This window comes from Rhipicephalus sanguineus, chromosome 10 (genome assembly GCF_013339695.2).
Source record: "Rhipicephalus sanguineus isolate Rsan-2018 chromosome 10, BIME_Rsan_1.4, whole genome shotgun sequence".
NCBI classification, from domain to species: Eukaryota; Metazoa; Arthropoda; class Arachnida; order Ixodida; family Ixodidae; genus Rhipicephalus; species Rhipicephalus sanguineus.
Genome location: NC_051185.1, coordinates 152633855 through 152639854, shown reverse-complemented (window position 1 = coordinate 152639854; position 6000 = coordinate 152633855).

The window sequence follows — 6000 nt, the reverse complement described above, 5'->3', positions numbered from 1 at the left end:
GCACCTTTCAAATGTGTTAATCATTCCCGCCACCTCATTTTGGAAATGTTCTATCCCTTGTCTTATCTTCAAAAGAAATTAGTTTTCTTGATGGTAGCTGGTGAAAATGCAGTGTAACACACACGTGTTGTGATCAGGTAATTGGGTGCAGCTGTTCCTTCTTTCTTTTTCACTGTATATATTTCCGAGCTCTGATATTAAAAGTTAGTTGGAAGTAAGCGCTCGTGCCTGTTGTGTTTTTTGTCCTTTGTGTAAGAAGTCGACGCTATAAAGCTTGTAACTACTAGACGAGTTGATGGCATAGTAATGAATTTTCCTAAAATCTAAAAAACTCTTGGGTATTTTAATTTTTTTTTTTTTTGTTGACATGGCTCTTGCGAGTGTCTGGCTGCTCTATTGCAGGGGCTGCAATGCTCTAGTGATCCCAAAAGAAAGAGCAACTGGATAGGTAATTGTTCAAAGCTTCTCCGGGCATCCGTCTATGTGCTCAAAACAAGGAAGTGATGAGGAAGTGGGGGCCAGTCATTTTGCTCAAAAAGAAGACCTACTTGTTGGCCACTGACCTGAAGCGGCACAAGCGCTGTGCCCAATGCCCTGCTGCAAAGGTCACCCTGTTTCTTTTTGTACGAAGTGCAAAACTGCTCTATGTATTAACAATAATTCGAATTGTTGCATGTCCTTTCACAGGAACTCAGATACAAGTATCCCGAGCCCCAAGAAATGAGTTGTGAATCTGTTACATTCATGCCACATCCGCAGAAGGTTCCCACAGCCGAACACATCGAAGAATACAAGTGGCATCATGCTGAAAATGTTTGCCGTTGCTATGTACTGTGAAAAGGTAAAACACACTGCTCACTTGCAACAGATGCACGAAACGGCTCGTTCACTGCATGTAGCACGATGACGTGAAGCCTGCACCATTCGTTTGGAAGAAATGTGCAAAAAGCGCAATCGCACCATGCAACATGACATGGCCCCAACCGCACCACTGTCCCATACACTGGCACAAACACTGTGGGAGAGCACGCGCGCCCATTTCCTTTCCTTAACGCTGGCGCGATCGCGAACTGACAGCGGGAGCCAAGGAGCTGCTAGGAGAAGAGCACTGTCGCCCCTTTCCGGGCAACCCCTTCTTTCCCGCCGCTCCTCGCGGGAAAGGGAACTCGCCCTGCGAGGGAAACAACCCTCACGGTGTGGAGGGAGACGGGAGGTGAATAAAACAACCGAGCAGACGGGCAGACGGTCTCTCGTGCCCTACTGACCTGCGAGGTAACACCTCACCGCCCCAAGCTCCGCAAGCCGAACATCGACCGAAGGTGTAAGTGTTACCCTTTGTTTTCTACGAGAGCGGACTATCCCTCTACGCGACATTTACGCGTTATTGCTAGTGTAGCAATAAAGTGTTGTTTGTTGTTCTAGCCTGTTGCCTTATTCTCCCGAACCCGTCGTAGCTGCGATGACTCGCGCTACGGGAAGGGGACGTTGACACGTGCACGGTACGACTATTTGCGGCTGGGACTGGAGTTAGGCTTCTGCACCAGCCGTGCATAGAGCGGACCCCCCTCAACACGCACTGTATTTTTCGCTGTATAAGTCGAGTTTTTTTTCTGAATTTTTCGTCGGTGCGACTTACACAACAGTGCGACTTATATACAGTCAAAATCGGGTTTGATGCTGCGGCGGCCGCGGCTTCAGCCGCTTCAGCCAGCTTCGGCAGCCTGGATATCGCCGTGCGCCCCCTTTTGCCATGCACAGAAACCGCATTTTACAAGGAAATAAAAATAGCGGTAAATTAACTCTCTAGAAATAGCACAGCTGATGCAGCTTAGCACAGAAAATAAATAATCAAAGAGGGGTGAAAATGTGCAGGGATTTTTAAATTTTTAAATTGTGAAAGGCGAGTTTGGATTTCAGAGCCGCTTCCTTTGCCGTCACTTCCGTCCGCCATAGCACTCGTGGCTGCCGCTGCTGCTTTGGTGCGCGCGTCACGTGTGTTGTTGTGCCAGTCGTAGCGTGTGGCGTAGGCTCAGCGGCCTCGCTAATCTGACAACGGCACCATGACGCCACATGGAAGGCAAAGTCGGCGAAGTTTCGACGCCAAGTTCAAGCTGCGCACAGTTGAATTTGCCGTAGAACATGGAAATCGTGCTGCAGGGAGGGAATTTGATGTCGCTGAAAAAATGATCCGGGACTGGCGCAAAGCCCACAGCGTCCTTCGGACAATGAAGTCGACAAAGAAGACCAACCGCGGCAAGAAGGCATGCTAGCTGGACCTAGAGCGTAGCCTGCGAACGTGGGTGCTGCAACAGAGAGCCGAAGGAAGAGGCCTATCAACAGTGCAGCTGCGCCTGAAGGCGAAGGCTCTTGCAGCGGAGACTAACGCTGTGGGGTTCAATGGTGGTCCGTCGTGGTGTTTCCGCTTTATGCGGTGGAATCAGCTCGTCATGAGAGCCCGCACTGCAGTGTGTCAGAAGCTTCCTGACAACTTCCAGGCGCAGCTGGAATGCTTCAGCTCATTCGTGCGGGAGGAAGTAGTGAAGAACAACATCAGCGCGAGCCACATCGTCGACATGGATGAAGTGCCGTTGACCTTCGACATCCCGCTTGGGAGAAGCGTCGCCGAGAAAGGCCAAAAGACTGTCACGGTGAGGACAACAGGCCACGAGAAATTACACTTCACGGTTGTGCTCGCCTGCTGCGCAGACGGCACCAAGCTGCCTCCCATGCTTATTTTTAAGCGAAAAACTTTGCCAAAAGGTATTTTCCCTTCTACATTGATGGTTCAGGCGAACACAAAGGGTTGGATGGACGAAGAAATGATGGGTGTGTGGCTTGACCGCTGTTTTTCACGTCGACCCGACGGATTCTTCCACGTGAAGCCAGGAATGCTGGTGATGGATAGTATGCGGGCACATATCACCGACGTTGTCAAAAGAAAGATTGGTTCGAAGAATTGTATGCCTGTGATTATACCCGGCGGCATGACCAAGATGCTTCAGCCAGTCGATATTTCGGTTAATCGCAGCTTTAAGGCCGTCCTGCGACATTTGTGGGAATCATGGATGTCGGAGGGAGAACACAGCTTCACTAAAACGGGGCGCATGAGACGCGCTGAGTTAGGGGAAGTGGCGAAATGGGTGAATGAAGCATGGAATTCAAGGCCGGTTTGATCCCCTGCGTGACCGATGTTGAGTCCGAATCGAGCGAGTCAGAGGACAGTGACGTGCCGGGAGTACAACCCGAAATAGCTGCGCTATTTGTCAGCGACTCGGAAGAAGAAGACTTCGATGGATTTGATTAAACGCTGCTAGCCATCGCAATAATAAAAATACTTCTGACTGAAAATATTGTGTTTATGTATGTTGGGAAGAGCTCGCACGCGTGTGTGCAAACAGCTGGAAACTTGCAAACGCGACGGCCACCTCAAGCATGAATTTTCGTAGTGCTTTCTCATGACGCGGCACTCGATGGCCGGGTGAGCAGGTGCGTCTTGTACACCGGTGCGACTTATATACATTTTTTTTCAGAAAAACTGCCATTTTGAGGGGGGTGCGACTTATACATAGACTCTATAGACCAGAAAATACGGTACTTGAAGATAAATTTCCTGGATAACGCTTTAGGAACATCAGGCAGCGTGTGACCACCTATGGTTCACGTCCGACATGTCAAAAATTCGAGATCGCTTTGTTTCACTTCTTAGTGCTTAGTTTCCCGAAGTCACAGACACTTTTCGAGTGTGCAAATACTTGCAGAACGACTTGCCAAAGAAAAGATGCCCTGGTTCTGGCGCCCAAGCGGCTTCATTAACCCGCTCAAGCCAGGAAATCTGCCCCTACTCAATGTACTCAATGAAAGTGTAACGGAGGGTATGGTATCTCACACATGACGTGTCCAGCGATATGAGCATCCATCCTCATGAACTTGAACAAAACAAAGGCGCTCAAGTCAATGCTCGTATCATGCATGGTGCATAAAGTAGAACCAAATGTGTGGCTCGACTACATTTCTAACAGCTGCTTTACATGCACCGCCATGTATCACGTCGTCAACATGGATGAAGTGCTGCTGACATCAAACATTCCGCTTGCGAAAAGTGTCACCGAGAAAGGCCAGAAAACTGTCACGGTGAGGACAACAGGCCATGAGAAATCAGTTTACTGCTGTGCTCACCTGCTGTGCAGACAGCACAAAGCTGCCTGCCATGCTCATATTTAAGCGTAAAATCTTGTCCAAAGGATATTTTTTTTCCGACAGTAGTGGTTTAGGCAAAAACGAAGGGTTGGATGGATGAGGGAATGATGAGTATGTGGCTGTTTTTCACATTGACCCGATTAATTCTTTCACGTGAAGCCAGGAATGCTGGTGATGGACAGTATGCGGCCAAATATACCTACATTATCAAGAAAAAGATCAGTTCAAAGAACTGTGTGCCAGTGATCATACCCGGCGGCATGATGAAGATGCTGCAGCCACTCGACATTTCTGCCAACCGTAGTTTCAAGGCAGTTCTGCGACATTTGTGGGAAACATGGATGTCGGAGGGAGAGCACAGCTTCACAAGAACGGGTCGCATGAGACGCGCAGAGTTTAGCAAAAGTGGCTAAATGGGTAAGTGAAGCTTTGGATTCAATTTCTGAGAAAACTATCGTATAAACGCGTGTAAGGGCCACACCCGTGTATGGGCCGCACCCCGTTTCTATTAAGTACATATGCGAAAAAAAAAAAATCCGCGTAAGGGTCGCACCCACACGTTCATTAACCCACACATATTCAAAATGCGCGCGTACATGCGAGCTTTTGAACGTCGTCAATAGATGGTGCAAAAAAACGCAACCATCATCATCATTATTAAAATTTATAGCGGTTTACAGGTACAGTACGTCACTAGCATATTTTTGTTGAACTTTCTTCGTGCTAAGGTGTTCATAAAGTTTGCTAAATATTTTAACTATTTGATTAGTGTTCATACACTCGTTACCTAAAGGTTAAACCGGGATTTTATCCTTCGCGTCTTGCACCACTATACAAACGCACTCTCCATATCTGTATGGTGGCTAGCATAATATCGGCATTAGCATCACCAACTTGTGCAGTTCAGCAGCCGGCCTTTTGCAGGAGTTGTGCACGCCGTATTGTCTCTCGTGCTTGTCTTCTGCCAAGCGTTCACGTTGTGGCACGATCGGCAAGCACCTGAATAGCTACACGGCTGGCAACAAGTTAAAGGTGATCGACTTTGCGCACAAGCATGGGAAACGCGCCGCCGGCAGAAAATTCGACGTCGACGAAAAGTGCGTTCCAAGATGGTGTGCGCAAAAGGAAGCTCTGGAAAACACGAACAGCAAAAAGCACGCTTTCCGAGGAAAGCCATGCAAGTTTCCGGAACTAGAAGAAGAGTTGTTCCGTTATGTGACAGAAGTGCAGAACGATGGATATGCACTAACAACAGACATGCTGTGCGTGAAGGCACTAGCCTTGGCACGTTCGAAGGATATACCGGCCGGGACTTTCAAGGCTAGCGCTGGCTGGGTACGACGATTTCCGAAAAGGAAGGATCTCTCCTTTCGGGAAGGACCACGTTGTGCCAGCGGCTGCCAGAAGACTACACCAATAAGGCGCTTAGTTTTCGCAAATACGTCATCGGCCTTCGCCATCAACATAATTATCTACTGTCTCAAATAGCGAACGCAGATCAAACTCCTGTGTGGTATGACTGCCCGGAAAACTACACAGTCAAACTGAAAAGAAAAAGAGCGTCGCCGTGCGGACCACCGGCGCTGAGCGCCAACGCTGCACAGTGATGCTTTGTGTGACCGCGGACGGCTGGAAGCTACTCCCGTACGCTGTGTTGAAAAGAAAAAGGATTCCCAATGAAGTGTTCCCCAAAGGAGTCATAGTTCGAACCCAAGAAAAGGGGTGGATGAACTATGACTTGGTGCTCGAGTGGGTGAAGTGTGTTTGGCAAAACCGACCGGGAGCGTTGTTGGCCAAACGGTC